General features: G+C 37.9%; 1 long non-coding RNA gene across 1 annotated transcript; it reads right to left on the bottom strand.

Annotated features, from left to right (window-relative positions):
* Positions 1-2,299: 2,299 nt before the first annotated feature.
* LOC114060757 lies at positions 2,300-6,186 on the bottom strand. The gene is made up of 4 exons (XR_003571951.1): positions 5,894-6,186; positions 5,484-5,520; positions 3,403-3,589; positions 2,300-2,758 (listed from the first exon to the last, which is right to left on the bottom strand). It is a non-coding gene; the product is annotated as an uncharacterized LOC114060757 (long non-coding RNA).
* Positions 6,187-27,107: the final 20,921 nt, after the last annotated feature.

Genomic DNA, 27,107 nt, shown 5'->3' with positions numbered 1-27,107 from the left:
AACTGGGTTCAAGCAGAAAACAACAATTCCTCTTTAACAGGAAATTCCAGGGTTTCAGACAAAACTTAAACATTTTCACAGCCTTCAGGCAAAAGACATGGTGTTGTTAGATTGGCTCCTTAAATCACTGTCTTTAGCACTCAGAGGTGCATTTTTCAACAAAAACTCTCTAAAGGGAATAAAAAGAAAGAGCTCTTATGTTCCAGCAAATTCAGAATCTTGCTTTAGAATCCCAGAATTATCTTGATAAAATAATGTAAATACCTATTTTTTCATAGCTTCCTGTAATAAGCAGCCCAAGGCTTCCTTCAGCCCCATCAGCTGAATATACCTTATAGTTTCAGGGATGATCAATTCTGCCCCCGAGAAGTATGAGGCAGAAGCTTGAAGGGGTCAGAAACCATACCAAACTCTTGTTTTGTTTGCATTAAGGTTTTGTCCCTATTGGCTCCACAGTATTTTTACCTCCTCTTTCATCAATTGGTCCTGATGAATTTAAGATTCGCTATCATACAGACTACAGACTTAGAACAAATCGCCCTTTCATTTAGTTAATACCAGCAGCATAGCTATAAAGCTGTAATAGTTTACGGCTTTCAGGACATAACCTGCAACCACAGACAATACAAATTATATTACACTGTGTTTTATTGCTCTTTGAGGCCCACTAAGAGGCTCAGTGCTGTTTCATAGTCCAGAGCAGCAGCAGCTCTTTATTCTTTTTAACACATAGCTGAAGAATACTCTAATTCTGTTACAAAATGGTGTGTTTGTTTTTTTCCAAGTCTGCTCTCAAAACTGCATGTAGTTCACTTGCTGTAGGATGCAAACAGCACTCTCCAGGAAATTAAAGGAGAGTATGCACACACAGGGAGAAATGCTGCCTTCCACACACTCTATCTGCACAAAGAGCATCTCCATTTTGAAAAAGAAACAACAAGACCCCACACTTTGATAGTGATTTGCAAAGACATGACATCTGAGAAGGCAAAAACCTCAGGAATCACAATTCCTTCCTGAAATGCCCCTTGTTTTTTCAGGTTGTGTATTTAAATGCTGGAGGAATCATAAAGGTTGCTGGCGCAGTTTCTTAGCCTTGCCCCTTCCTCTCTAGGTCTGAGGCTGGGCACAGAGGGGAACAGAAAGGAGTCGCCATGTTTTCTTTAAATGGAGGGTCTAAATAAAAAATGAAGGTAATAGAGCTTCAGGAACTGCAAAGGACCAGAGGGAGTGGGTGAGCACAAGCTAGCCCTGCCTTTTAAAACATGAAGAGGCCATGTACTTGTTCCTGCTGCACCTGCTGCCCGTGCAGCACTGTGTTATGGCAGAGGCCAGCAGTCCGATCTGCATATCAAATAGCTGATTTGTAGATGAGGTCATTCATTTTGTGGTTGTATGTTTGCTGTGGTGGGGATGGGCTGTTGCCTAGCAGTGGGCCACAAAGTCCCAGCAGGTTTCTTGAGTCAGCAGCCATCCTTCGCTCCCCTCACCACTCCCCTGCCCTCACTGACAATTCAAACCCAGTTTTGACCTTAATAAATAAAACTCCAAAAGGTTTGACTAGTTCCTAAGTTCAAAGCATGGGTGATGTGCTGTGAATTGACAGTTTCCTTTGATGCTGCATTGGTTTGGTGACTCGATAAGGAAAATACAGACCCAGAAACCTTGATACCATGTGAATGGAGGGATGGCAGATAATGCCTGGCTGCAAAAACACCCTCCAAGAGGCTGGGGCTGCCTTGGTGCCTGGGTATACTGCTTCACTGCTAAAATATGGAAGAGGGGATTAAAAGATCAGCACCACATTTATTTAAGTATTTAAACATGCCAGAAGAGGTTTTGTAAAATTTAAGCTAGTTTTCATGTATGACTCCTAGGGAATCAATTATGCCTTTCCTGTTAATTTTGACAGCCACTTCACATTGGGCAACGCTCATTTGAGACACTTTTTAAGAGGTATTTTCTTCTTTCAAAGGCAGCTAAAGCTACTTACTTGTAGTGTGCAGCACATCAATCTGGTGGAAACAGAAAAAGAGATCAGTCACCGTTTCAAATTAAAAAGAGAAAAAAAAACCAGGTCAAAGAAGATGAAAACACTGGAGTACAAAGCTGCCTTTAGAAACTACAATACATATATGTTGTCACCATTTGGTGTCTGATAAGTTGGCAGAAACTGCAGTTTAAGTGCTTTTATTTTAGAAGTGATCTGCTGACAAAAGACACATGTGCAAACCATGCCATTTAGATGAAGGAGTCATATTCACTTTTTGCAAAGTACAATTTATTTATTTTTTCCAGATTATAATGTTTTCTAGGAAGAAAGGAGTACAAAGACCCCTCAGCCCTAAAACAAAACCAAACATCTCAGCACAAATTGGAGCCCTGATAGCTCAAAGCAAAAGCCTCACAAACATCTATTAGAAGCAGGAAATGTCTAATGGAAAACTTACAAACATCTGATACATGAAAGGCAAGGCACAAAACAGGAAAGCAGAGGCATGAGCAGCTAATTGCTGTAGATTCCTCACAACATTCGCTGAAACACAGCAAGACACATCAGCCAGCTCCACAGCACTGGTGTATACAGCCGCCATTAAAGTATTAGTAAGAATACTTGGAAAACAAGCACTGAAAAACATGCTAATACTTTGGATAGAGTGAAGTTGCTTATGTTTGTGACTGAGTTTACAAGGATGCTTTGAAGGTGGCCAGAGGCATCCTGGCATAATGCTTCTCATCTAATTCCAGCTATGAAAGCCTGCAAAAAGAATAATTTTTAAAAGTATGATTATTATTCACACTGAAATCTAGGTGCAAAAGCAAGATGTATATCTTGCCAGCTATTGCATACATATCCAAACTTGTAGCTGAAACTTGCATTTGGTTTTGATAAGCTCTGATCTAAGAAAAATGTGAAGTTTAGAGCAAAAGCAGCAATGCATTATGCTGGAGCATGGACATGCAGCAAATACAGAGCACCTATTCTTGCCCCTTTTAAATGCCTGCTGCTTGTCTGATTTGAATAAAGTTATGCCTACTACTGTCAGAACTGAATTTGGCTCATGGTCCTCATGCAAATTGTCGCTTGCCTGAATGTGTGCACCATATTAAGAATGCAAATATGTTTGGACTAGATGATTGTTCCTTTATTTGCTGTACACCCCAATTCACAAGGAGTTGAATAAGGGTAGCTTTGGTGTGTGCAAGAAGGTAGACTCAGACAAAAATACATTAAACTGTTTGCAAATAAGTTAATTATGTCAATAGATCTGATCTTAACAGTCACCCTTTCTGATTTTATGTATATGGTTTCTTGAACATAGCCAACAGAGACAAAAAAAAACCCAAACAAAACCACGATTAAAAAAAATTTTTCATTCTTCAGGATATGAAATGAAGTACGTTTTTCACACATACTGCAAACAAGCTTATGTCCAGGATCCCCATCTCCAATGCTTTGAGCTCTGAAGGCCAGAATGCACCATTTTATCTTTGTCTGAATTTCAACTCACAGACATTCTGTGAAGTTAATGGTTTGTATTTGTCTATTGGAAAGGCATCCAATGCTGAGCTGAAGGCATCTGGAAATCTAAAAAACAACCCCTCATTTATAATTTGTTCAAATGAATGATAACCATACCCATTAAAAATGTATATCCTATTTCTCATTTGAATTTCTGTGATATACTTTTTCATTCCTTCTCACTTCCAGCTGTTATTCTGGAAATTTGCCAACCTTCTGTGAGACATTTAGGAAAAAAAAAAAAAAAACACACAAAACCAACTAAAAATTAACATTTGAGAAAAGAGAAATTAAAAGAAAAAAAAAAACCAAAAAAACCCCAAACCACCAACAAAGTAACATTTTCTAGATTCCAGAAATAAAACCTATCTTCAACTACAAAGTTGCAAATGCAAATTTTTATTTCACTTTTAATTTTTCTTGCTCACGTTTTAAAAACTATTTTAAATTATTTAGAAGGAAAAGCGCTGAAAATTAACTATACCTTATTTCCTAATGAAAGGGAAAAAAAAACCCCACCAAACAAATGCAACAGAACAAACCAAACCCAAGGAAGAAACCAAAATTTTTTTGGCCATATTTTCAGAGCATGCTATTCTTTCCTGTGGGAAAATCCACACATTCCTTACACTGAGATATTAAGTTTGAACTTTCAGTCATTTAATTAGTTCTCAATTCAACAAAGCATTTAAGCATGTTTTCAAAGCACAAAGCACTTAAGCACATTCTTATTCTGTCCCTGAATAGGCAATAGGCGCAGAGTGCTGAATCACACTGGGAGCTCTGAGAGCGAATCCCAGGGCAGCCTGGCAGGGCCACAGAGCTGCAGGGCTCTTGCTGGTTTGATTCCCCAAGAAGGGGTATGGTAGTGATTACATCACGCCCAGAATGAAAGCCAGGCCTAGTTTGGAAATGCAAAACTTTTTGCAATCCTATATAATGTCACAAATTTATAACACAAAATTGAAAACACACATATGCCGTATGAAAAAAAAAAAAGACAAAAGGATCTGCTGGAGGTTTATATTTGCCCATTTTTTACAAGTATAAAATAAATATATTAAATAATAATCTGATAAAGCCTTATGTTATAACTGTGCAGCTAGACTTTCATTGTGTTTGGATATATAGGATATGAAAATGTAGGTAAATTCAATTGCATACACAACCAGACAGAAAAACACACAATTTAGGTTTCCAATATCTTCAGCTGCAAGGTACTTGAGGGGTACATGCCCACACAAATACACACACTCACACACACACACTCATACACATACAAAGCTCAGGTGAAGCACAAAAATGTCTTGGAAAATCAAGAAAAAAGGTGATGCTATGTATCAAACAGACATCACAAGCACATTTTCAGTTAAATTACCAATAATATTATCTTATCAGTAATATTTTCTATCTTTTACTTTGAATTTTATACGAAGAAGTCAATTATTTGAAACTATGTCTTCCCTTTTTACTTCATCACTGGGTATTCAGAAATATTTAAAATTTTACATTGTATGACAAAATAGTAATATTGGCATTTCTGGTTATTTCATATGATATTTGTGTCTAAAATAAGCCTGTCTGAAATCTAAACACTCTGCATTTTGCTTCCAAGACTCCCTCTGATATCTGTGAGGAATGTAGCATTGACCCTTTTCTGGGTAGCCTTTTCAATAAACACCTTTAACAATGCTAGAGGTAGCAGTCAGTTCTCTATAGAGATAAGCACTTAGCAATTTAAGAAAGCAAAGAATTAATGGGATTCCTAAGAATTTGGAACCTATGTCCCTGCCACAATGTCATGTTGGTTTACGCTGCTGTATATGGCTGAAACCCCAGAATGACAAAATATTCAACTGGGATGCTTAGTTTTGTATTCACTTTCTTAGTGGCAATTCTTTAACTGTGTTTCTTTGTATTGTTTCTGTGTAAAGCTTCAAGGATTGGAAATTTTACTTACTTTCTACATCTTGTTTCCTGTTTTCAAGAGCCAAATTCTCAAAAGAATAGGTTACACCCACCACATCAGGTAATATTCAGAATGAGCAAAAATACCAGGAATCAGATAAATATTGCTTTAAATTTTCTAAACGTTTTCTACAGTGACATTAAAAATATATCTAAAGAAAACACTATTTGCCACTCAAAAATAGGTTTCTAATGCAACCTGACTGAAAAAGTCTACTTACCCAAACTGAAATTCTGTTTCATTTTAACAAAATCATAAAACATTGTTTTTTTAAATAAAAATGTTTTGAAAGCTTGCGAAATTCTACTGCCCAATGCCTTTAAGAAGGAAAAAAAAGGAATCCCTGTACGTTTCATCTATGTAGGGCTGCTAAAGTCTGAGGAAGGGGGAATTGTGCTTACGCAGAGGAGGACGCCCATCATGCATTCGCGAGCAGGGAGATGTCAGCCATTTTTCTGCACACTCTCCCCAAACGCAGGCTGGAGCTGCCCTCGCTCCACCATGTCAGCCCATCTGCTTCTCTCCTCACCCTGAGAGCGCCTCCACTCACGCAAACATCCTCTGGCTCACTACAGGCATATCAAAAAAATGTTTTCTTTAGAAGAGAGGCAAATGAGGAATAGGAAAAAAAAAAAAAAGAGATCATATTTTCCAAAGAGGACAAAGAAATGCGAAGCTCATCCTGCCTGCCTTGCTTGAGAGAGCTGCTCTGCATTCAGGGGTTAGCCTGGGTGGAGAATGATGCTGTTGTCTCACAAAGGACTCATGTTGAGCTGAATCTTTGATTACAGGACAAGTGCCTGCATTAGGCCCCTCATTGCGCTCACATTCTGCTCCTGCCATTTGTACAAAATTTCTGAGTGATCTCTTTGTGAATACAGACCTCAACTGAATCAAAGATGAGCTTCATCCTTGTTGTGTCCCCCCCCTCCTTATTTTTCCGCAAGCACCCCTTTTCTCTTTCCCTACTCCTCCTCTCTCTGATCCCCTTCTCCCTGTCTCCTTTTAGACTTTTCACCTGGTTAGAAAAGGGATTGCTAAGGATCTAAAATAAAATCTAATGAATGGCAAACCCCAAAAATAGAGGTAGAGGTGCCTTTTGAAGTCTTTTAAACTCCCCCCTCAAATTCAGTCACGTTCCCTACAAAAATGATGCATAACCTCTTGGTCTTCTTAATAGGATTTATGCTTGTTGTTGTTCTGCACACCCTGCCACGCCAGAGACGACTCCAGAGCTGCTACTATAACTATGGCCACTCCTCATTCACCACTCTTGGCAAATTTCTCCTGGTGTAAAAGGCAGCAGGAAGGAGAGATGCACCAGCAGATGCACAAACATGATAACCCTGCATCTCTCTCAGCAAACCACCATGTGCCTAAAACCCACTGAATTTGTAAGCATTATCTGAGAACATTCTTTTAGCAAAATCACCTCTCAATATCTGCAGCGTGGAAAACAAAGCAAATATATAATCAACCGAGATTAAAATCCAGCTTCAGTCAAATGTCATGCAGGCTTCACACAGGCTCTGGAAGCGGGATTTTTTATGCATCTGCCCAAATTGAAAAGGTTATTTCGCTGTCTTCAGGATGACTCTTGAGCTGAAGGCAGAGCGGAGGGTTGCTGCACTGAAAGAAGGGAAGTTGCTAGGAGATAAGTCCAAGATTTCAGACAGCATTGGTTGGAGTTATCTCTAATTGACAGCTGCTTACCCTAAGGGTCTAATTCTAACCTTGAGACCAAAGCCATAATGAGAGGGCAGCTTTCCTTCACCCCTGTTTTCTAGCCAGGGCAAGGAGATTACTGCAGGTCTGTTCTTCTCTGGTTTTTGTTATGCTTCTTTTCGTGGGGCAGCCCTGTGAGGCTCAGAGCCTGCTGTGCTTTCTGAGGCTATAGTTTGCATCAGTGAGCCCTGTCTGATTCATACCACCTGAATAAACTTGCTCTTACTGTTAAGATGGTCTCACTTTTTTTTTTTTTTTTTTGAAAGGGGGAAGGGTGAAAAGAAATTCTCTAAAACATAAAATGATTTAAAGACTTATTTTTTTAAGTAGATACTTTAGCTTGCAGTCTATGGTTAACCCTTTTTCAGGGGGACTTAGACTGTCATTGTTAGTTTTAAATCAAGTCTTTGCTGTTAGGAAGTTGCTGTTATTTAGGACTCAAAATCAAAAAAAAGGAGAAACATTCAGAGAAAAGAGATTAACAGAGGCAGGAAAATAAAGTGGGGTAGGTTCTAAGCGTTTTTTGTTTTGGTTTGCTTTTTGTTGTTGTTTTGTTTTGGTGGTTTTTTTATTATTTTGGGGGTTTTGTTTGCTTGGTTGGTTTTTTTTTAACTGACTAGGCTTGTTGGGATATTAATTTATGAAAAAAAAAATCTCTGAGAACTTCAACTTGTATTTTAATCATAACTTTTCTATAGACAGCCGAACAATATACAAGAAACCTAAGTCTAATTTTCTTCTTAGTTGTACTAATAAAAATCTGATCTTCTTCCTCTGAACTCACTGGAGCTACTCTGGACTTATACTAGGCTGACTGAAAGCATACTTTGAATAAATATTTCTAGGGCGACAATTAAGGATAGGGAACACTGTCATATTTAGTAACCCATGGCAAAAGAAAAACAAGAAAAGAAAATAAGAAATAAATCCCAATAATATTTTTTTTAGAAAATAGTCCCATGAATTCTTGAATCTCAGTCATTTTCCTGTTCCACAACAAAAAATTGTTCCGCAGATTTTTTCAAGTAGGTAAGATCAAGTAAAAATTTGTATCTTTCACGAGAATGCAAGCAGGAATCAGTTCATAAATGCAATGTCACTGTTGTAGGAAATTTGTCTGACAGACACTGTGGGGCTAAGTGCTCCATGGCTGAAACCATTTCCCATCCCTCTGCCTAAGAGCAGGTAAGGAAGTGGGGAGCAGAAGCAAACTGCAACTCCACAATTGCAAGGAGAGAAGATAGTCCCAGCCCCTTCATCCTCAACCTCAAAAGCCTGCCAATTTCATATGGTATTTTGGGTATATAAATACTTACCCTTGAGAAACGTGTTGAGATTACCAACTTGCTTCACAAAGACTGACTGCTAGCACTGAAGTTTTTGAAGTTGGCAGTGTGGTCATTTGGATTGCATTATGGTATTCTTGTTCTGGAAGCAGAGTCCACTGGCCAAATCAATTTCTGAAGGAATAACTGAATGTCTGCCTGCCGACCAGCCAAAGTGGATAATGGGTGTATCGCCCATGTGTCAGCAAGGAGTCAGAGGGGAGTCAGCAAGGCAGGCTGGACAGTGATAAAACAGCATGGAAGGAAGCTCAGACCTTGGCATCACTCTCATCTCTGCTCTTGAGGGAGTGTATGAAAAAAGACAATATCCAAGGCCCTTAGAAAAATAACCATCAATGAGTCCCATAGAATGAACTCAGAAAGTGTTCTGTGGAGGTTGGAGGAATTTGAACGATCAGAGATAACCAACCCAGTAGTGCATATATGCATAGCCATAACTGCTGGAAAACAGTGAGTCTCAATCTTAATTTTTTTTCCTGTTTAAACTATTAGGTATATTTTCCTAATATGCTATATTTCCTTAATAATTTGTCTTATGTACTGCCTATGACTACTGGCTCTGGAAGTCAGAGACTTTTATATCACTTAAATGGAATTTGTATATCCTTAAGGCTTCAAGTAAAACTAAAAATGTGGTTTAGTGGCATATTTATAATAATGTCTATTTCTACAGTAATTTTACTCATCATTTAATAAATTGCATGTATTTGAAAGCTAATATTTGTACTGTGTCTGATGTGCAATTCAAATTTGTGCAGCAATTGCTGCAAGAATATTCACAAGAGTTGGTTCCTTGCTCCGCAGAACAACTCTCTTTTCTTAGCACTGTCTTGGTAAAGTTACCTAAAATATTTTTTCCCCATCTGAAATAATGGAAATAATGAAAATCAACTCCTTCCATGATAAACTGTGATCTTCACAGTAGAAAGCAAAAAAAGAAGCAGCACAGAAAAAGAAACATGATCTTCATACCTTCCAGAACTGCAGTATAAAATTAGAACTATCATGCAACTTCACAGGGAAACAAAGGGTCTAAGGCACCTCAGCTCTTTGTATGTGTTGCTGAAATAGAAGTTTGCACCTGAGTAAGAAAATCTTCCTAAATTTTTATCTTGCTGTACGCTTCACTTTCCTGACCAGGCAGGTCGACCTTAAGGAGAGAAGGAGAGAGAAGATGCTTTGCAAATTAGGCTTGGATAAGCTACTGACCTCAGGAATAAGAGGAAGAGACTGGAAATCTCAGGAGTCTGGGATCACATCCTCATTCTCTGAACTACCAGCATGCAGGCGTTATCACCAAGCTGGTGTCAGGACTGAGCCATACTAGAGGTTTGGTGCTGGTGAGTTACCCCTACACAGGCCCTCACTTGTGAGCTTCTGATGGTCTTTGTCGAGACTGTCTAAAAAATATTTAAAAAACCCCAACTGTATTTAAAACATAAAATATAAGAGCAGTCAGAGACAGTTTAATTCTTCCCCTTCTGAAACCAGTGAGACTACATCAAGGCTCCCAGTTTACACATATGCAGGTACCCTATATACCACAGGTTTAGGATATAACCTTTTGCAAGTATTAAAAATATTTGAAATATTTTTTTTTTCATTTTTAATAAAAGGAGATTCAAACATCATCAGACTTCCAGGAAAAAAATCTGTGCCAGCCAGTAATAGCTGGTTTCTAATTTTTTCTCTTTGTGCTAGAAGGAAAAAAAAAAAGTAAAAAAATTTGCTGACTTTAGATCTTAGCCTATCAGATGAAGACTTACTGGTGCATTAGAGGCCTATTCAAAATAGGGCTTTTCTTGCCACAGGAGCCCCTAACAATTGGTAATGAGGACAGATTCCGAATTGTTTGTGAGCAGCTGCTTAGTAGGTAAGAGCTTGTTTGGATTCAATTGAACAGTGTTTTTAGAAGCAGTTACTGACCCTTGACCCTTCCTACAGACTGGGTTGATGGGATTAGGGAAAGCTAGCGTTCAGCTTACACTTGGCTATAACAAGCTGGCAAGAGATAACATACTTTTTAATTATCAAGTTACACCTCTGCCAAAGTTTGCCTGTGAATTTACCAAATGGGTCAATGATCTATAAGAAATCAAGCTAGGTTATGGGATAAATGTTACATAAGAAAACAGTTTTGCTGGAAATATAATTAATACATTTATGTGGGATTTTTTTTGCCCTCTGCAAATATTTCATGTTTTCAAATCTGCTTCTGTATATGTTGTATGTGGTATTTATGTCAATGTAGCTTAAGGTAAAAAAAGACCTGAATTACTTCTAAGAGCTGCCTAAAAGGTAGCTAAGAAAAAAAAAACAACACAAACCACAAACATGGAATACAAGAAATTCAAATTGAAGCAAGAAACGGAGTAACATTAAAATTTGAAGCTTGATTTGTTCTGCCACTCTGAGGCTGTAACAATATAAAAATACTATTGGCAAGAAGTCAACTTGCCTAGCAGTCTACAACCATAAGAAAATGAAACAATTGTAGTATTATTCACCTGGAACAATCAAAGATAATTTCTGACATAGTAATAAAAAAAAATTAAAAAGGCCATAGGGATTTTATGTCTTAATTCTAATTAATTAAAACCAAACCAAAATTATAAGGCTTAATTATTTTAAAGGATTTTTTTCCTGTGTTTTCTTTCAAGGCAGAAGTATGAAAAATTCTCCAGTTCAAGTCATTAGGGCCCAAAGCTTTCTTAGTTCTCTGCACTGTTAGTATACATCATGTCTGGGAGCACTCAGCTGTGGGAAGTTCTTAGTAAAATAATCATAAAATTTATGAAGGCCAATCCTTTCACAGACTAGAGAATTTACTGATAAAAAAAGTTACAGTGGGTAATGCCAGTTGGTGAGCAGTACAGACATGCTGAAAGCCACAGCATGGGTGGAAACTTGGGTGGACTTGTCACTGTATCGGTGATTGCCGAGAGGCTGAGAGGCTCTGCAGACCCAGCAAACTTCTCCAAAACACTTGGGATTACTCCTGTTGGTTCTGTCAAATATCAGGAATGAGTGTCTCAAGATCAAGTTTCATTTCTAGTCTCGCCAAATTTCCTATCTCAGCTGGAGCAAGTCCCACTGTCATTTTAAAACTGAGAGGATGTCTAGCAATGAAGAGCAACTTTAGGCTGGGTGAGACATACCTGCATGCAGGAGTCCTCCCTTTGTGATGGGTGTTACCACATACCCCTATTTCATGAAGTGTCTAGCTGCCCCCTCAGAAATAGCTTTACATTCTCTTTCCTACACCTCTCTCAGAAGCTGGATTGTGAATCTCAGTGTTCTAATGGTCAGACACCATTTACTTTTCAGTCTAAAGCTATTAATAGCTATTCCATAGCCATTACTTCCTTCACTAGTAATGCCTTTCAGTTTCAATAGTGTCTTCTCCTCCCTACTGTTTACTTCCCTAATATGTTTATACATAGCAATCAGTTCTTGCCTCAAAATTTGTTTTGCTAGGGTAAATAAACCAAAATTTTAAGTTCTTAACTTCTCTGTCTTCTTCTTTCTCCCATAAGCCAGTTTATCCTATTTATTTATATTTTTCTTTTGTAATGTGAATATCCAGAATTCTATGCAGTGTTTCGGAGAACATCTCACAAATGTCTGCTGCTGTGCAAATACTTCTACCTATAAATCTCAAGATTACATTTGTTAAGATGCCACCCTGTCTTCCAGGTCTTCCTCCCACTGGTTATTTAAAAGTGATCTCCCAGTTTATAAAAGTGATGTAGCTATTGAATTTTGTGCTGTTGAAATTCATCCTATTTCTATTAGTAGTCTTCAAGGTCATTTTCCTTTTCCTGTATAATAATCTAATAATCTACTGGCATTGTAAGTGGAGGGCACAGAAAGAAAATGTAGCAGCAGAAGAGGTGCGTGCAGAGACGAGCTTTAGTTTAGCTTTAATATATCAAGGTTAGTCTTCCTAGGCTGCCCATGTAGCCAAGGGGAGGAAAATAGCTTATGTAGGAGTCAAGTTGGAGCAAGAGTTTCATTACCTTGTATGAATTGTACTTGGTGGAGTTCATCTGTTATTTGCCACAGGAAGATTCTAGAGAAATTACTTCCACTGGAGTTAACTCAGTCTTTATGAATACCCCGAGTGTCTCTTTAATTCACTTTCTTTACTAGTATGCTCATATTTTTGTCTCCTAGTCATTCTGGAAGTATTATACAAGATTAATACACACACACACACACACACACACACACGCACACGCACACACTTCAGGGGGTTTTGCAGTAGCTTTCATCTGGTCCCACACTTCATCTCTCAGCTCAATGCTGGTAACTTTAGAGACAGTCCCTTTTGTACCATACTGCTTCTCTACAAACCCCAGTTCCTTCAGCACTCTGATTTTGGAGTGTTAGTGTTCACATTATCTGTGAAAAAAAGTCCAAAACAGACACCAATATGGAGTGAAGCATAATTTACCTATGATAAAACAATATTACAGAGTCCTTGAAGCCTTTAGGTCTAGTTTCACCAAAATTTGCTCTGCTGAGCTCAGGTTAAAGGATTCTGTAGGTGCTAGGATGACGGGTTTTAATGCTGACATTGCATTTGTGTATTCCTGTTATGTGGACTGCCACCTGGTTGATAAGTTTATTCCAAGCAATTGCTATAGGAATTTTTCCAAATTTGTGAAACTGTAGGTTATCTGAGAAACCTCAATTTGAGTTTAATAAACTATTTGGCTTTAATAGTCACTTTGCTTGCAGGTGTCTCCTTTCTTATTTGCTTCCTAGTGTGTGATCCCACATTCAAAAACATTAATCTTATTGAAAATTGAAATAATATTTAGATTTTTTTAGGCAAAGATAAACTAACTGAAATCAAATTTGGAGGTTTCATGTGTACCTCATCCTCACTGCAGTTTTTCAGCTTCCTACTTTTTTCTTCATCTAAGCACATACCTGAAGAAAACTTTAACTATTTTACCTGATTTCCTTTATGAGGTCAGATTCAGTTTGAGTTTTATCTAGTCCCACTTTTGCCAAGTCTCACTTAGACCTGCATTTCTTGACTTAGAAATCATAGTTTTCTTTGGTGATTGGTACTTTTTTCCATTCCTTGTAGACTCCCTACTTATGCTTAACGTCATTTTCAAGATGGTTATTCTTCCAGTTAGGTCTGGAAAGTTCTCGTACAACATTTTTTTTCTCCTTGCCTGGCATACAGATTCCAGATAGTTTTAGCACGTTTGACATGGAGGCATTCCAGGCTGCCTCCAAAATCTAATCCCTGAGTTTCTTAGTTCAGTCGGTCTCCCTAAATAGTTACCTTGGGTTGCATCCAAACTCAGCAGCTTGCGCACCCGGCGCAGTGCCTGCAGTCCCAGTTGCTTGATCCCCAGATAGGGCACAGTGTCAGAGCGAGGTGCCTCTCCCTCCTGACTCATGGGCCCAGATTTCCTTCTCCTCGAAATCAAAGTTCAGCGAGGGAAGGGAGCAGACGCGTGCCAAGGTTTTGCCCTCATTTGCTTGGGAGGTGGCCAAGGCCTATTTCCACATTCGGAAGCTCAGAAGAACTCCCGGCTGTCGTTCGTTTAGAGGGAAGTTCTGTCTTTTTAAAACAAGTAACTTTAGAGAGTTTTAACTGCATTATTTTTTTCATCCTTTTTTTTGTTGTTCTTTTTAAAACAAATTAAATACTGCACACTGAAGGCTTTGCTAGTTAACAACAATCCTTATTCAGATGGAGGTACCAATACTATTTGAGCCAGAATGACCCTTTTTTCCTCACAACAGGATAATTCTCTGTTATGCAGATCTTTTCCTGTGTCTCATATCTTTCTAACAACAGCACAATAATATTTTCTCATGTCCAGATTAGATTCTGGGATCAGTAATAGACTCCTATCAATTTCCCAGTATTCTTAGAATATATTTTGTCCTATCTACCACAGGTATTTTTACCCAAAGAAGTATTGTTTCATTTTATTGTATCTTGTTTCTTTACATATTAGGGATATACATTTCTGGAAAAGACTTCACTTTGATGTTATTTTTTTGTCAGCATGTTATGTCCTCCATTAAAATCACCATTACTGAAATTTCATTCAGTGCCTCAAAAATACACATGCTTCCTCCTTATTTCCCAGGATTCTCCATTACAGTAAGAACATCTTACCAACTGCACCTGATTTCTACATCTAAATCATACTCTGCACAGTATTTCTACCAACTGTATCCAGCTGTTCATGCTGATATTAAAACCTTTCCTGTGACTACAGGGATTAAGACCTCCACTGTCCTCTAGGTATCATGAAGAAAATAGTGCTCCTGCACCTTGTGAAGGGGATTCTGAGACTGAGTTCCTTTGCTATTGTGAGGTGTTGAGATTCTGCAGAAACACCTATATAAAAATACCTACTCTGCATCTAAGGCCAGCCGTGCTCTAATGAAGAATTAAATTTTGCATATATATTTCTTATCAAATATATGATGTTATATCTTCAAAATAAAGTGGGGATCTCTGCATCTCTCTTTGTAACTGGGCATGAAAAAGTGTGAAATATTAGCTAAGGGGAGTCTGTATGACCTATTTTTTCCATGCATACACAAAGTATGTGTATCACAAAGATGATATGGAAGAAATGGGATTGATAAACAACACAGAACACTAGATAAGATGCCATCTGGCCTCAAGGCAAGGACACACATATTTTTTTTTCTTCACATTCACTAGCACTTTACTGTAGATTTGTATTATCAGATCCAGGCTTTTGGACTCTTGATATGAGTTTTACCAGGGAACTTAAATCATTTAGTGTTAACATCCAAAAAGAAGTCTAACTGTTAGCTAAAACACAGATTCCAGTTACATAATGAAAAAATTTGTTACCGGAGGCCAGGTTGGATGGGGCCTATTGGTACCCGGCTTAGTGGAAGATGACCTTACTCATGGTGGGGTTTTGGAACTAGATGATCTTTAAGGTCCATCCAACTCTGATTCTGTGGAAACCCAGCAAGCCAAATTTTAACTAATGTCTATAATAGAGAAATAACGGAGGATTTCTGTAGTAATTCAGTTTGTGTGACTCTAGGTTTGCTTTATGCAGTTTTGTATGAATTAAAATTCTTGTCTCAGTTTTATTTCTCTATATTGATATTCACACAAATCCACACACACAGAGAAATGTATAGATATATTAAGGGGAACTTCAGTAGCATCATCCCCACTCACTCCTGGATTAGTGATAACATGTGCTACCAAAAGACACATTGATGGTTTTAATTCAGTTAAGTTGTACAAAGGAATTAATTCTGGGGTATATTTTTAGCTTTATATACACATGAATATGTGAGTGAGATAGAGGGAAGGAGACTGCTGAAAGCACAGTGTGAAAATGGTCCAGCATTAGTGTTTCAGATTAAAATAGCCAGGAACAGGCCTGTGACTGCTAATTAAAATGGATATTTAATTTCCCTAAATACTTGATGATAAATTAATATTAATTGCTAAAGAAAGTTTCCACAGGAAAGAAGTAGCAGTATATTAAGGTTATCCTTAGTTTATTATGATTTCTCTCAAGACAGATTAAGAATATCTACAGTTTTAGATATTATAGAAATGTCTTAAATTTGTTTGAATTTTGTTCCCCTGTTCAGCCCTATGCATTTGAGATAGTCATATTCGTAGGAAACGTAACTTCTATCCATAAAAAATATGAAATAATTATATAATAATTCTTAAGCTATGTTGTTATATAGCAACACATTTCGGAAATTTGCAGGCCTACTAACATAGAAACATATTTCATTAGATGTAGAATTTATTAAAAAAAACCCAACAAACACAAAACCAAAAAATCAATCAAACAAAACACAACAAAAACAAACAAACAAAGAAAACACACAACAATCACGCCAAAAAACCTGATGGTACTAAACCTATGCATGAAATCCAGTCACTAGTTTGCCTGAATTATTTTTAACCTTCAAAAAATCAAACTTTTTTCCCCTGAAATTTATTTAAATGGAAAATCCTACCATAGTTTAAAAGCACTAAAATTAATTTAAATAATTTCTCTGGTTAACTAAAATTTACAAAAAAGTTTAAAAATATATTTATTTTTCTCTTATCATGATTTTCTTAGATAACTGGAGAAAAACGTTAAAAATTGTGTAAATATATGCCAACAAATGAAAAGGAAAAAAACCTCATTATTTGCAATACTTTATATACAGCTGAATAAGAAATGGCCACAGATTGTTTGTGCAGAAATTTTTTAGAGATTTCATGTTAGTGCAGAATGTGGATTCTAGTTATTTTACATGTCTGTGGGAGCCAGACTGATCCCACTTCACCAGAGCACATTAGAATGCACTTCACTCAAAGAACTATTATACCACAATGGGCATGTTTATTCGCCCAAAATTAAGCATATTGTTTAAAATTTTTTCTTCACAAAACCAGGTTTGCTTGTGAATAATAATAATAATAATAATAATAATAATAATAACAATAATAATAATGTCTTCTGTACTTGTTTGCAATTTTTAAGTCTGTATAGGAAAACTTTTTAACTGTATGTGGCTTAAAGCCTCTGCAAGATGAAATAGGCTTAAAACTGTTCAAATATATAACTTTGTGTATAAAATTATATAAATTTAGGAGACAACAAGTGATATTTTCTTGTGCTGGTGGTGTAGGGTGAGGCATCTCGTCATACAATATAACACAATAGAAACTATTTGAGCTAATTACATGAATATTTTTTTTTGTATATGCACTCCCCCTGAGGTTTGTTCTTCAAACTGTTCACATAACTAGATAGAGGAAGTTTAAAGCATCTTCATTTAGAGGTCAAATTTTCACAGGTAGCACCTACTGAAAGTTGTTTACTTTTTGCAGTACTTTACATCTGCAACTAATGCAATAAATGGGGAGGCTGAAAACCAAACAGCATTATTAATAGTGACAGAAAGCTTTTAGCCAAGCTCCCTATGTGGTGATGGATATTGTTTATCATATTTTACTTGTTGTTTGAAACTTCCCATCAGAATGAATCACTCATATAGGAGAAGAGGAACTAGATAAAAGGCAACGTGATTTGTCTACTTGTAAGTTCTCTTACAAAAAAAGGAAAAAAACCTCTATTTGCCAAAAAACTGTGCTGGTTGTACTCTGGTATCCTGGAAAATATTTTGCCTTTTATATAATATACAATGAGCTGTACATTATACCAAGGGTTAAGCCAGAAATCTTTTAACAATATAATAAAAAATCAGTTGATGATTTTGATTAACTTTATTTCTTCCTTGGATTTTTTCCCCCTCATGGCAAAACTGTTGTACACAATCAAAACACTGCTGCAAACACTTCTCTGCCATAACCATACCCTGTTTTTCTTTTTGAATTATTTATGTGTTTCTAACTCCTGGTTTTACCAAGTAGTATGAGTTAACACAATAAAAAAATGACAAGGAAAAAAATCTGACAATTTGTGGTTGTTTTTTAAGCTGAGTGAAAAAACTGGTATTTACAATAACAAATGCTAAAAAAAAAAAAAAAAGAAGTAAAAATTCTTACAAATCTAAGAGAGTATTTCTTATACCTGATCCCAAAACATTTTAAATAGATGTTTAAAGAATGGTATAGATATGTTTCAAAACAAAATTTTGTTTTTCTAGAACATATTTTTAACAATTTCACTTTGTACAGTTTTAAAATTAGGTGCTTATACTATAATTTGCTTCAGCCTTCTTTATTAAAACGTGTTGCAAATTTCAATAGTTCCTTTATGAATATTTTGGTCAATTTGAGCTGATATATGTGAGTGAAACAAAGATTTTTTTTTTTCAACTATATTTCTACTGCAAAATCTGACACATGAATTTTGATGAACAAGAACAAATTCCTCAGTTTCTAAACTTGAGATGAACTCGAAAAACACATTTTAGTATTCTTTGATGTCTGAGTGGTTTTTCTATTTTTCGCTTTCTGTGTGTTCCTTCACTTCCTCTTTTTGATTGAGACCAGAAACTTGGAGTAGCGATGCTCTAAGAACGTGTCAGTGTATTACAGAATCACAGAATGGTTGAGCCTCTGGAGATCATCTACTCCATCCCACTGCTAAAGCATGTTGCCCAGGAGCAGGTTGCACAGGATCATATTGGGGTGTGTCTTCAATATCTGCTGTAAAGAAAACACCACAACCTTTCTGGGCAATTTGTTCCAGTGCTTGGTCACCCTCAGTGTAAAGAAGTTTATCCTCGTGTGCATATGGAAATTCCTGTGTTTCAGGAACTGGCACCCCTTGACCTGTTGCTGGGCTTAAAGAGTTTGGCCTGTCCCCTGGACACCTGCCTTTAAGATATTTGTATGCACTGATAAGGTCCCCTCTCAGTCGTCTCTTCTCCAGGCAAGCCCAGCTCCCTCAGCCTGTCCTCGTAAGAACAGGCTCGTAATGCTCCTGTCCCTTAGTCATCTTCATTGTCCTTCTCTGGATCCCATTTGGGAGCTCCATGTCTTGCCTGAACTGAGGAGCCCAGAACTGGAGATAGTAGTCCAGCTGAGTAGAAGGTCAGGATCACCTCCCTTGACCTGCTGGTAATTCTCTACCTAAAGCAGCCCAGGATGCCTTTGGTCTTCTTGCCCACAGGGGAACATAGCTGGCTCATGGACAGCTTGTTGTCCACCAGGACCCCTTGGTCCTTCTCCACAGAGCTCCTTTCCACGGGTCACCCCCAAGCCAATACTGGTACCTGGGGCCGTTTCTCCTCCAGTGCAGAACCCTTCATTTGCCTTCCTTCAACTTCATCAGGCTCTTCTCTGCCCAACTCCCCAGCCATTCCACATCTGGCTGAATGGCAGCACAGCCTTCTGGAGTATCTGGTGTGTTCATTTAGTTCAGATCAGGGAAGCACTTTTGAAACACATCTCCCAGTGGTCCCTGTTCCAGTTCACAGCATGCAGAGGTTTCTGAATGCCAAGCTGAATTCATTTTGCATGAAATTAAACTGGAAAATGTGCTCCAGAATGTGCTGCAGAAATTTCACTTGTATTGTAATCAATAGCAAAATACCTATTCATGTCAGTTGATTCCCTATTGAAAAGCTCTTTTCAACAAATATGCTGCTAATTTTACAGAAAGAGGAGATGTAGATAAGTAACAATGACCTTCACAGTCAAATTCAGTATGAATTTGGTATGGGAATGTTTGTGCTGTTCACATTGAATAAACTTTGTGGATACACATTGCTATGTGTCTTGTGCTAGTGTATTGTCTGTAAGCCTATTCCAAAGTATGACAAGTGATTATGTACCATAATGGCCCAAAAGCAATTTTCTTAGTAAAGCCAATATAGGTCAAGTAATTTTTGATACTGGTTAAATATTTGCCTTAGGGTGATGATGCACTAAGATTTGTTTATTAAGTTCTTGCACACAAGGATTTGGAAGTTTGAGATACAGATTTTTAAAAATCCACGTTTATTCTCACATATATAATCCTACATAGGTAAACATTGCCCATTTGCTATTTGTCCCATAGAAGTAGAAGGTTTTCCACTTGACATTTGTGTGAGCAGAAGTAGGCAGTGAATTAAATATATATTCCCTACCTACAAACAGTGTCTTTACAAGGAAGAAAGTAGCTTTCTCAGGTTCAGTAACAAAATAGATCTTGAAATATCTATTTATAGATTTAACAGATCCCTTAGTTTAAACCACGCCTGTAACACCAGTTCTACTTACTTAGATTAGCCAATACACTCAATCTCTTAGAAGCAATTTTCTTTACACTTCATGTTACTCTGTCTAACTACAGGTTTTTTTGAAGCATTCTCCTGCTATTTAAAGTCTACTTTTAATTTTGAAGGTATAACAAAGAATTTTTCAGTTCAGCAGAGATCTCTTTCCTTTTTCATATCTACACACATCCCTGTAATTTAGAACAAAAAATACAGCTTCATTGCAGGTAATTTTCACTATTGTCCATCCTGCTGAACTAATACAGCTAAGAAAGAGTGAGTTGAGTCCTACTTGTTCTTATGTAGAAATCTCAGAATTAATTCCTGTTAGAGGTCCAACCTGTTATACCTGTGTAAACCTACAAAGGGTAATGGGGTTGCACAAGTGTCAGTAGAGGTATAATAGGTTTAATCAAGCATAACAGAAAGTAAATTGCTCTGCAAAATCCTCATTACTATAAATGAAGTGCATTCATCTGTCTCAACTGTTAAGCCATAAACTGTCTAGGCAAAGGCAGTTCCTACAACAATGATTCTCTCATTTCAAGTGAAACCTCTAGGTAACATAGTACAAACAAGTAAAGATTGTATGACAATAACCTGGACTGACTACTAGACAGAGTATTAGTTTGCCCAACTAATTTAGGTGCAAACTGCCTACAGGTATTCTAGAAATTGCACCAAAAGACAATCAGTGAAGACAGTGACTGCATTGTCAAAGAATGTTGAAATATGCAGGCAAGTTCTTATTCAAGTATGCAGAGTTAATAATCAGTATTTTTCCCCCAACAACATAACACTTTATATTACAAAAAGAATAACTTATCAGCTCATACTCAAACATTTTTTAAAAACTATTAAAATATAATTATTGGGTCATCATTATCTCAGGTTATGTCTAGGAGAGTGTGAATAAAGATTGTCTTAAATAGACTGAATCTCTCTGTTCATCACTTTCCTTGAATAGTGTAAATAACAGATTAACAGTATATTTGGAGAGATGAGCCACAGTAGACAGTGATATTATGTTATGACTTACCATGACAATGCAACAGGGTCTCAAGTGTAATCTAAGAGCAGGGATATAAGCTCTTGATTATGGAGACACCATATGTTGAATTTTGTTAAGACTTGCAGCAATTATGTCAGAATTGGGCTTCCTGGCATCCCTGCTACACTGAAACCATAGTTCTGTACAGATTGGTAGGGTTTAAGCTCTGAAGGACCACTGCAGTCATCTCTTCCAATAACCACAAGGCAGGCAACAAGGGCTGCCCTCAATTTGTCTGTTTATGCCTTCCAGATATTGGGTTGCTTAGCCTATCCTTTCTCAACATTGTTGAAGTTTTGCTCCCCATAAAGATGTTTCTGGACTAAAGACATCTAATGCTTCTCTGAGTAAACTACATTTCTTTGGTAAAACTGAGTAGATTGAACTTTTTTTTGCTCTAACTTTTTTTTCTCTGCTGTCATGAGATTCCACCTGGAGTCCTGAGCCCAGCTCTGTGGCCCCCAAGGTAAGAAGGACGTGGACCTGTTGGACTGAGTCCAGAGGAGGGCCACCAAGATGATCTGATGGCTGGAGCACCTCTCTGACAAAGACAGGCTGAGAGATCTGGGTCTGTTCAGCCTGGAGAAGAGAAGGCTTCAGGGTGACCTAATTGTGGCTTACCAGTACTTGAAGGGAGCCTGCAAGAAAGATGGAGAGGGACTTTTTACAAGGACATATAATGACAGGACAAGGGGGAATGGCTTCAAACTGAAAGAAAGTAGATTTAGCTGTTAGGAAGGAATTCTTTGCTGTGAGCGTGGTGAGGCACTAGAACAGGTTGCCCAGAGAAGTTGTGATCCTCCATCCCTGGGAGAGTTCAAGGCCAGGTTGGATGGAACTCTGAGCACTCTGGTCTAGTGGAAGGTGTTTCCTGGCCATGGCTGGGGTGTTGATCTTTAACTAGAAGATCTTAAGGGCCCTTCCAATTAAACCATTCTGGGACTCTATGATTTTATTAAGATAAGGTTGATGTTATGATGGTCTCATATATAACAGAAGAAATGTTCATACAGGGAAGCATTATCCACTCTTGGATCAATTTACATGGTATGAAAAAGAAGATGAATTTTCCAATCTTTTCTCTCATTATAATGACACTTCCTCAAATCTTTCCCATTTTACAAATTATTAACACATTTCTCCACAGCTATGGCTCCAGTGATGAGTAATTCTAATGGATACTCTCCAGTTATCCAAGGAACAGGACTAACTTTTTTGGTCAGCATGTTACTTTCAGAGGTCACGTTCAGCTGGTTGTCCTTGGTGACTCCCAAGTTCTTTCTGTCATTCCTATATAGATGTATTGCACCTAACTAGCTAAACAATTAATGGCTTACTTTTTTTCTTTTTTCTCTTCTTTGCTACCCTTATTTTGATAATATTTGCAAACTTCATTAGTTATGATTTTTAAATTTATTGCACAGACTGTGCTGAGGAATGTTTTAAGTAGTGTAAATCTCACAGAAGTAACATAATTGCTTAATGATAATTCTTCATGTAAGATTACAATTTAACACTGATCAATAGCTTGTTTCCAATCTATATGGCATGTCAACTCAATTTTATATAATCCTGAATTTATCGGCAAATAAAATCCAATGAAGTCACAGTCCTGGACATAGGTTTATTCTATCAGCCTTTTTGGCTTTACAAACCACACTTCCTGTCTAATCTGAAAAAGTCATCAAGTGAGTTTGATCACATCTGCTCCCCATCTTTATTGGCGTTAGTTGTATTTCCTTGCACTAATTCCTTATGAATCAATCCCCATAGCAGATTTTCCATTATTTTGTCAAAGATCAATGCTGGTTTGACAGACCTGTAATGACCTGGAACTGCTCATTTATCCTTTTTGAAATATTCACATAGCACTGGGTTTGTCCTGGCATCTGTATTAATGTCTCAAAAGTTATTTTAAGATAATTGTAGTGTTCTGGAGAGGGCTGGATCAATTCTTTCAGGACTCCTGAATGCAAAGTATACAGATTTATTGATCCTAAATGCATAGTTTTCATAGCGGGCAATTGTGGTTTTAGGGCATGCCATAGAAAATTCTGTAATTTTTCCCAGTAAGGTTCCTCTCATTCTTAACCTTCTGGTAAAATTATTTCTTCTTCTTGCAGCCTGAACTATAATGTGACCCATGACCAGGCAATAATGTGAGCGATGCTTGTTGGTATGGGTTAAAATCATTCAAGAGAATATGTTTAAAATTAAAGAGTTACAGAAAATTACTCGCCACTGCTCAAACCTCTATCCCTGCCTTTGTTTTGTTTACCTGTATAAACATAGCCCTTGGGGCTGGAAGTTCTCCCTGAAGGACTTCAGAACGTGGAAGAAACAAAGCATGGTGGTACAGTGAGCTGTAGGAAGGTGATGTCCCTTTTCATTCTGCAGTGACTCTCCCTTAGCTCTCCCTCATCACATCATTCCTCTACCTGCAGATTCTGTATATCCTTCATAACTCTGTTTGAAGAGGAAAAGAGAGGAATGATCCTCTCTTCAGTTTGTCCACTGTACTATTCATGGATCAAGGAGCCCATGCAGGTAAAATTGACTTTGGTAAGGGCAGCACAGACAGGCCTTTATCCCAGGCAAGGATAAGGCCAGGGTGGTACAGGGTCTCACTGCCCTGGGTACTGCAGCACCACAGTGGTCTCAGAGTGGAAGAGTTTGGGAATTTTTTCGTTAATATGCACTTAAAGCCAAGAATCGTTGCAGTGCTGGGCTAGACTGGCATTAGCCTATTATCCACATTATCTGCTTACATTTTTTGACAGATCTTTATAAGTGTATTTCGCCTGCCAGCTCCCCGTGTGAAGACTTTCTAAACCTTCTGTTTACCTGGTTCCCAGGGCTGTGGTGCTTCTGAGAGGTGTTCAAAGGGGACCACTTCCCAGGAAGCTGAAAAAGCCCTTTCAGGGTATATCAGCACAGCAGCTAGATCATAGTGCTCATGGTAGTCTGATTATTTTTTTAAAGCTAAACAATAAAATCTTAGATTTTAGGAGTTTTTTTTTTTCTTTTGTCCTTTTTTCATAAGTAAACCAAACTAAATTAGAATGAAAGAAAGCTTTGCCCTAATCTTGGGGAAAATAGTATAGAAGAATTTACCACCACCAAATACAATAAAATTGCTCTTTACTACCTTGCCTGAACACACAGGATGGCTGTTGATCTTGCACTGAATTTTCTCCCTTGAAAAGGAATTTAAAAAAAAGTATAAAATGTATTTGCTTTTTCTTAGAAACTGAAGAGTTTTTTGTTTTCCTTTAGTGTGGGAATTTGCAATTATTCACCCAGCTGACCATATTAATGAAGAAAAAACCAAAAATATAGCTCACTTGAGACCTGGGAAAACTTCTTCCTAAGCAAAAAATCACTACCATTTCATAAAGCATTACTGACTAAGAGGCTTGAGTAAGGAAATGATGCCTTCGTCAGGGGCTGATGACTTATATCCAGGCAGCTTTAGGACAGCATGTAGCAGCACAGCTTTGTTGCACTATCTTCCCGTTTAATGGGTAGGACTGTGTTTCTCAGGCACTTGCAAAAAGGGCTGTCATCTGTATCCCACCATTAATCCATTCTGTCACCCTCAATACAGGGAACATTTTCTGACCTTGCAAACTGGTATAATCTGAACGTGGAGACTAGCATCCATGCTGTGCTCTGCTGACAGTCAGGTGCTATCTCCCTTTCTCCAGAGTTTCTGCAAATGAAACTCAGGAAAATGAAATACATCTCGTATACCATACCTGTAAGGCTGCAAGAAAACTCTTGCCTAGATGTGCATGCATATTAAATAATTCTGATTTAAGATACAGCTCTCATGGTCTTTGGAGAACTGTTTCCATTTCGAGGTTGAATAACAGGTTTGGGAGAGGAGTCAATTGCATCACAAATTCTTTGTAAGCAGCAGAAAATGGTAGAGTAATACTACTGTCTCAACTTTCACATCTGAAAACAGCACACATATACAGATATACAGTCCTGATTTGATATAAGGGTCTTCTGAGACAGAGTGTATTTATGTCTACAAAACACAGTGGGATTCTTGTATGAAAAAAAAAAAAAAGTTCATAGTGTTGTTCTGGCATGCTGTAAAAATTCACCTGGGAGGAATAGGTACTTTTTTTTCCCTGATGGAAAAGGAAAGAATGGCATTTTCAATGTGCTTTAAACTGAAATTTTGAAGGAAAGATGTTGTTACCTTCCTCTACTTAAAGAGCTTGTTGATAAGGAAATTCTGTATTTTCTGCAGTTTCCTGAGTAGCTCTGGAAACAGGAGATGACTTAAAGAGCACTCAAGGCTCAGTTTCTTTGTTATGAAGACAATTCTGTGATTGTTAGGTTCAGAATAGGAAGATATGAATGGTAAAAGAAAAATCTAGCAATTTCTTATCTTCTACCTGTCTTGCTGTGGGAGATACTTTGTACCCCTCAGCACAGTACAGTGTGGGAAATCTTCAGTAAGTTACTTATGTTTTCTTAAAACGAAGCAATTGACATTCACTGATGCTTAACACTACAGTCAGTGTAGTGTCCCTCTGTCCTTTTTCATCATGGGGGTCCTGGTTGATGCCAAGTTGAATGTGAGTCAGCAGTGCCCTTGCAGCCAGAAGAGCCAAACATGTACTGGGGGGCATCAGGCACAGCATGGCCAGCTGGCTGAGGGAGGGGATTGTCCCACTCTGCTTGGCACTGGTGCAGCCTCCTCTTGAACACTGTGTGCAGTTTTGGGCACCACAATATCAGAAAGATATTAAGCTCTTAGAGAGTGTCCAAAGGAGGGCAACAGAGATGATGAAGGGCCTTTAGGGGGAGCCATATGAGGAGTGGCTGAGGTCACTTGGTCTCTTCAGCCCAGAGGAGAGCAGACTGAGAGGAGATCTCATTGCAGTTACAACTTCCTCGTGAGGTAAAGAGGAGGGGTAGGCACTGGTCTCTTCTCTGTGGTGACCAGTGACAGGACCTGATGGAATGACATAAAGCTGAGTCAGGGGAGGATATTAGAAAGAGGTTCTTCACTCAGAGGGTGGTTGGGCACTGGAATAGGCTCCCCAGGGAAGTGGCCAAAGCACTAAGCTTGTCAGAGTTTAACAAATGTTCAGACAATGCTCTCAGGCACATGGTGTGATCTTTGGGGATGTCCTGTACATGATCAGGTTTCCACAGGATCATCAGTTTACTTTGGCAGGAATTTGACCTTGACACCCACTTAAATGAAAGTTTTTCTGAATCACATAGCAAAAATGCTGGAAAATTCACATTTTGTTCCCCATATTGGCTTCAGGGTTCTGCTGCAAGGTGCAAAAGGAACCATTGCTATAAAGACTACCATCTTCAGGAGTGAGGGTCCCCTATGGATCTCATCTGAGAAAGGCTCTCTGGAGGATGTCAGTCAGAACAACTTTAAAAGACCAAGAACGTCTCCAGAGAAGAGCCATACACTTGCATACTCGGTAAAAAAAATTCTAGCCAGATAAATTATGTAGCCTGTTGAGCCATGGAGACTTCTGCAGGACATTCATACCTACCAAAGTGAAAAATACAACCCTTGAGAGACAAACTTCATCCAGGTGTTTAACAACTAGCATTTTGATTTTTGCTGACTTCTAGAGGAAAGTCACTGAAATAAGAACTTGGAGGAAGAAGAAGGGTAGATCCAGAAATAAAATTTCTTTAGAGTGTAATTTAATGAGCAGTTTTCTTCCCAATTAAACAACCTGGAAGACAATTTTCCAAGGAATGTTTGAAAAAATAATTATC

This window comes from Empidonax traillii, unplaced genomic scaffold (genome assembly GCF_003031625.1).
Source record: "Empidonax traillii isolate 1590-97213 ecotype Southwest subspecies unplaced genomic scaffold, ASM303162v1 scaffold291:size1517763, whole genome shotgun sequence".
NCBI lineage: Eukaryota > Metazoa > Chordata > Aves > Passeriformes > Tyrannidae > Empidonax > Empidonax traillii.
The sequence above is the reverse complement of the archived record's forward strand: the minus strand, read 5'-3'. Positions and strand labels throughout refer to the sequence as shown.